This window comes from Actinia tenebrosa, unplaced genomic scaffold, assembly GCF_029948245.1.
Source record: "Actinia tenebrosa isolate PJP-AT-01 unplaced genomic scaffold, QUT_ActTen_1.0 PGA_scaffold14__42_contigs__length_11649687, whole genome shotgun sequence".
NCBI lineage: Eukaryota > Metazoa > Cnidaria > Anthozoa > Actiniaria > Actiniidae > Actinia > Actinia tenebrosa.
The window spans coordinates 7,961,592-7,967,823 of NW_028292574.1; the positions used below are offsets into that span (position 1 = coordinate 7,961,592).

At 35.1% G+C, this 6,232-nt stretch overlaps 1 protein-coding gene and 1 long non-coding RNA gene across 2 annotated transcripts in view; one reads left to right on the forward strand and one right to left on the reverse strand.

Annotated features, from left to right (window-relative positions):
- The first annotated feature begins 819 nt into the window (after positions 1 to 819).
- Positions 820 to 2,429, forward strand: LOC116294938 (uncharacterized). The gene is made up of 2 exons (XR_004196966.2): positions 820 to 1,140; positions 2,091 to 2,429. It is a non-coding gene; the product is annotated as an uncharacterized LOC116294938 (long non-coding RNA).
- Positions 2,430 to 5,932: 3,503 nt separating this feature from the next.
- The window catches only part of LOC116294927 (intermembrane lipid transfer protein VPS13D), a 65,770-nt gene continuing 65,470 nt past the window's right edge, over positions 5,933 to 6,232 (reverse strand). Inside the window, exon 76 of the mRNA XM_089029733.1 lies at positions 5,933 to 6,232. This exon is cut by the window's right edge and continues 1,353 nt beyond it. The gene's annotated coding sequence lies outside the window, so the exon portion shown is untranslated.

A 6,232-nucleotide genomic window follows, 5' to 3' on the forward strand; every position in this document is an offset into this window, starting at 1 on the left:
CTAAGAACGCGCGCACTCATTGGTTAATTGGAAGTGAATATTGTACGATATTCACCTCTGATTCTCGGAATATTGAGTGGCATCTGCCGGCAATCGTTTTGCTACAATTTCCGATGAGAAAATTGAAAAAAATGAAAGTAAATGCCATTCCTATCAATACTAAAAAGGCAACGAAGTATGGCCTGAAAGTTTTGCTAAAAATTTTGCTAAAAGTTTTGCGTGAATTTGTCACGCAAACCTAAAAGTTTCTGTTTGTTTGTTTTTAGTGAATTATTGTATATAAAAATAAGTTACTCTGTACACAAGTCGGTATATACTAAAAACAATTATTCGCCTCAGGCTCAGTGAATATGGAGAATATTTACCTCGCCGCTTGAAGACTCACGTCTCGGTAAATATTCCCCGATATTCACTTCGCCTTCGGTGAATAATTGCTAATCGCGTTCCCTTTATGTTATTCACTTCAAAACTAGTTTTTCTTGAAGGTAGCCCCCCCCCCAAAATGGGTTTTGAAATTAGTTATCTTGGAACAGGGACGGCGGAGCAGTTTTTTGATTGGGGGGGGGGGGGGGGGGGGGCTGAGTTTAGTGAAAATGTATTAAAATTTCACAAAAAGTTCCGCCGTCCCTGTGGAAACAGCCTCAACTTACCAACCAACCTCTTCAAGCATGATAACGTTGGCCTTGAGCAATATAAGATAAATCTAGTCGTTTTTTTTTGGGACAAACCTTTGACGTATGAGTGCTATAGTTTCAACCGTATTCTTATACAAATTAATACTGAACTTTAGTGGGAACTAAGGGCATGGAAAATCTCAAGTAGTAAATGATTTTAATGATGTGTTGAGAATAACATCTTGTATCAAAGAAAATTTCCGACTTCCATGTGGTTCTGTCTAGGGTATAAACATATTAACTATGGTATAAAACAGCGGTTAAATTAGATGAAGGATTCATTTCATTCCAAGCCAGTTATAAAAATTCGCATCTTCAAGCTTAGCTTCTAAGTATGACAGCAGCGATGAAAATGGTTCTTGTTTTTGCGTTTCTTATTTTGGTTCTTTCAACAGACTGGGCCTTAGGAATTCGAAATCTCGCGAGGATCAACAAAGGAAAGCGAAACTCGATCCACTCTTGCCAGGTAACTGAATATTGAGAAATGAATGCGGATCGTAGTAAAACGTTTATTTAGTCTACAGCAAGCATATACGTGCTATAATTTTAAGCACAGTTTTTTTGGCCATTTTCAAGAGATAATTTACAGTTTTGAGATTAAAATTACCATTCAGATTTTGTTGGAACATCCTCCTGATAAGAATACTAAACAACTGCTTTATTATGTTTACTCCCATTTTTTATAAGTAAAGTCAGACAAAGTCTATTGCTAGATATTTTTCGTTTCTCGGGCTTATACAGTCAATTCAAAAAATGTTGTCGTCAACCAACTCAAGCCTACGCGTTTGGACCGAAAGGACCTCTGGGTAGCAATCATTGAAGCTGAGTTGACTCCATAAGTTTATCTGACTAGTTATGCCTGGTTTACAGCACGAACCTTCGTAGGCGAGCGGGAAGTGTTGAAGGAGACGTTTTTTTTAATGTCTTCATATTTTCGGGATTGAGAACTGAATCATAACTACTTTGTTTTTCTTTCCCTAAACCCGAACACATGCATTGTTTCTCGCCATTATTATCTTATTACTAGCGGGAACAATTAATTCAGAACGAATATTTAACCGCTTCAGTGATTTTTACCCATATTCCTTTCGGTCCAGTCGCGTAGGCTTGAGCCGGTCGACGACAACGTTTTTTGAATTGACTGTATCTCGACTCGTGCTACGGGCAAACGCTTTTGTGTAAAAATTCAATGTTTACTATAATATAATAATTCGTTCGGTACATAGAGTACAAACACTATAAGTGTGTAACATAAATACCACTAAATACTGCTAAATTATGCTAATCCTATTGTTTTCTATTGTTTAATTAGCACTATTTACTACTAAATACTGCAAAGTGTTGCACACTTTTAGTGTTTGTACTCTACCGTGGAAACGCAGCCTAAAACTAAGCGTTTCAACCATTGTTTTTCAGCATGGGACGGATCTAGATGCTGACTGTTTCCGGAGCATAGTCTGTAGTGCTGCGCGGCAAATGAGATGCTATAGTTCAGAAACTATTAACATCACGAACTAGTAGACGAACTTGGAAAGCATCGTGCATATCTGATCCCTCAAATTTGACAATCTCTGGAACTAGACGAGCCAATTATACAGCTATATTGTTTATAATTTAATGATATATAATAAGATTGTTAAAATTATTCTAAAACTTAAAATCTATACTTTCATCGAAGGACGAGATACTTATGTACTGATAAATAGGCTAAAGCTTTAGCTGTTATAATTGCAATAAAAACTAGATTGTTGATAATTCACGTATTTTTTCTTTTTCTGTTTTGTTTACTTTTTATTGTTTTGTTTTCCTTCATACATACATACATACGTACATACAGACTTTACTTAAACACGGAATAAATCATCAGTCAATATCAAAAACAAAAATACATTTACATGATAGTTACTGTAATTTTACATGATTGCCGTGTGGGAACTAATATTCAAAAGGAAACCTGGTTCAATTTACTTTTAAATCTAGCTAATGAACCAGTTTCTTATTTCCTGGGGTATCATTCCATAATTTAGCACCACTGTAACTGAATGTACGTTTCAAATAATCAGTACGTGATTTGGGAATGTAAAGTTTGTTTTCTTGGTCACGTAAGTCGTCCTGCGAGGTAGAATATATATCTTTTAAGTTCACTGGAGTAAGCTCATGCATTGTTTTAAACATGGTTTATTATTGCTTTGAGCTTTTTCCGGCGTGTATGAAGATTATCCCATTGTAAGGCCCGAAGAAGAGTGGTTGAGCTAGTTTCATAATTGCTTTTAGTGATCACCCTGGCAGCACGATTTTGCAGTTTTTGTAGTTTGTCAAACGGTTACTTAACCCATCCCACGTCCACTGTACTGCAATAATCAAAGTGTGGTTGGATTAAGGCCTTATTATTGTTACTGCAGTATCTAAAGAAATAAATGACCCAAATTGAATGAATCTGAAAGGTAAAAATAAGATCGGGAAAAAATCTTCAATTATTTTAATTCGAGATGAAGATCCCATAATAAAGACCATGCACTACATTGTTTTCTTTGTGCGATTATACTCTCCCACTTAGGAATTTTGTACAAAACTCACCCCCACCCAAAGGGGCTAGTTTTGTTCTTTGAAGATTCTTCGACAAAGTTTACCATGGCCGACATTTTTAGGCTTTGAATCTCTTCTACTTAAAAAAAAACGAAAGATAACTACAGATAATCCAATACAATATTAGGTTTAATGAAATTTACCTCGGATGTCTTTCATTGAAATCGAAATTTTGGAGATTCCCGATTCTTTTAGGACAAATCAAGACTATAAAACAGACTTGAAAACTGGTTTTAATGAGCAAAAAAGCTTACTTACTTCTTTTACATAACGATGTATGGTTTAATTTCCATAGGAATTTTGATGTTTTTATATCAAATGTATTTTTGCCGCAATGAAAATAAAAAACAAATGCTTTGGTAGCATCAGAGAGAAAATTGGCTGGAGATCATCAAATAACTAAGCTTGAGAAATGAAGGCCCTGAACGTTAAAACCAAATGTGTCATCAGTTAAAAAAGCTTTCTTAATATCTTAATACTTCATTAAAATAATTTTATTCCTTTCATTATAAGCCTTAGTTAAAGTGCCTATCACCCTTCTGACAATATTCACAGTATTGATTCTACATGGGGTAAGATGTGGAAAAGCCCGAAAAAATTTCAGAGTTTGAGTGCGGCTTCTTGAAGTTATAAAGGTTTTTCCATGCCATATGCTAATGTTGTGACGTATGAGGAGTAATCATTTGATATACAAAACCTTACTGGCACAGATAAATAAAATTTGGAATACGTCATTGTTTTTCCAATTGCTCTTATACAAATTATTGCAAGTTAGTTTTCACATAGAAGCCGGTGTTTCGAATTACGAGGAACAACAAATAACCATAAATGCCTCCTCATACTTCACCGCATTAGCATATGGCATAGAAAAACCTTCATAACTTCAAGAAGCCGCACTCAAACTATGAATTTTTTTCAGGTTAATCGACATCTTACCCCATGTAGAATCAATACTGTAAATATTGTCAGAAGGGTGATAGGCACTTTAACTACTTTTCAAGAAGCTTGAAAACTAAGCAGCTAGCTTACTAGATTTTGAGGTTTGATTTGACCAGTTTTCATAGTTTTCATCTGTGAGAAAGATACGGAAATCACGAACGACAAAAGTTTTCGAAAAACAAAGTTTATATTCAGCTATTAAACTTGACAACTGGGACAAAATAGAAAATAATGCAAAATGCAAAATGACTAATTTCTTTGTCAGTAAATTGGCATTTGTAAATGTTTTTGGATAATTTTTAGCTTTTTAAAGTGAAAGACAAGGTCTTTATCATTTCATATAATCATACTAGCTCGAACAGCTTCATAAACAGTTGAATATCTGGTGTAATTTTACATTTCATTCAATATATGAATAAATTATCTGTAGAAAGATATAAAATTATTGAATGGAAGTCTTCAGCTTTGTTTTGCCGATGGGACCCGCGACAGGAGGCGAACAAAGCTGCAATTTTCTTGAACGAAAAACATACAATAAATGGTTAAAAACAACTGAATTATTAATGATTTAAAAGGACGGAATATTTGTTGTAATATGCTCTTCGTGTTATTTTTCATCCAGCATTAAAAAAATTAAGCTTATCTATAGAAATATTAAAAGTTTTGAGAGAAAGTCTTTGATTTTCGTCGAAAAAAATGCTTGTCATAAAAAACAGTAATATACGCATTGTTTGCTTAAAAAAACACACCTGAATTCTTGATCTATCTTTGACTACATGGAAGTCGTTTTTATTTACTTTTGGTCTATAACTTGTCCTAAAGCTATTTTTTCTGCGCATTTGAGAGCCGCATTTGCGAGTAGTTTTGCTTTGACATCAACAATCTCTTCTCCGTATTTTGCTTAATACATCATTTGCTATCCATCAAAAGATCACGCCAGCACTTCCACATTTCATTAGGATCAGAAAAGGAGTTGACCTGATCCCATGGTTTCTGTGCAAGATCTCGCAAAAATTCCTTTTGATTAAAATGTTTAAATTAACGTATTTCTATAACTCGTGCTCCAGTTCGTTCGAAATAAGCCTTACGGGTTATATAAACGAGTGAGTGATCACTGATCCCTAAATGAACTACTCCGGATTGGGTTACCTTTTCGGGAGTGTTTGTTATACATAATTCTATCAGTGTTCGTGAATTAGGAGTAACACGTGTGGGTTCAGAGATCAGCTGACTCAGTTAAAAGGAGTGTGTTACTATTAATTGTTGCGCTTACTGACATTGATATCGCCAAGCAAATAGTATTCCTGGAATTGCATATCTATTTTTCGATGATTTTTTCAAAGTCGTTAAATATTTCAGGTGGAGCAATAGGTTGTACCACATGATGATGACACCAATTGTGGGGTGTGCACATTCCTCTATTTGAATTTTTTGAGTCTACTTCACAGACATGTCCCACGAACCCTTTATGAGAAGGTTTCTTTGGTAAATAGTCTAGTTTGAAGAGTTGAACCAAGTCGTTGAAGATGTAGAGTCATATGGGAGACGTTGGCCTGGTGGGAAAAAATAGGGAAGGAATGCCGGCTCAGTATTCCCTTCCCCTTGCCCTCTCCCCAAGAGAGCCTGATACGGGGGGGGGGGGGGGGGGGGGGGGCCAAGGGGGACAAATTGTACGCTTCGCGTAATGGGCTCCTAATAAACAGAAATACCATTATATATAAAGCCAAGCAATCTTCATTGAACTATTTTATTACATATACATTCATGTGCATATGAAAAGCATAATTATAAAACATGCTCAGTCTGTTAATCTAAAAAATTTTGTTGCGTACGAAATCCGCAAATTTTGTCGAACAAATAATAATTATATAACTCTTTATTCACAAACACAAATGTTCCCTAAATAAATTAAATGTTGCTTTATTAAGAAACAAGAACAGAAAAATACTAGAAACTAATTCATTAGAATCAAGATTTACCGAAGCACTTTGGCTTCGTTACCGACGTCACGGCCGCCATCTTTTTTTCATATC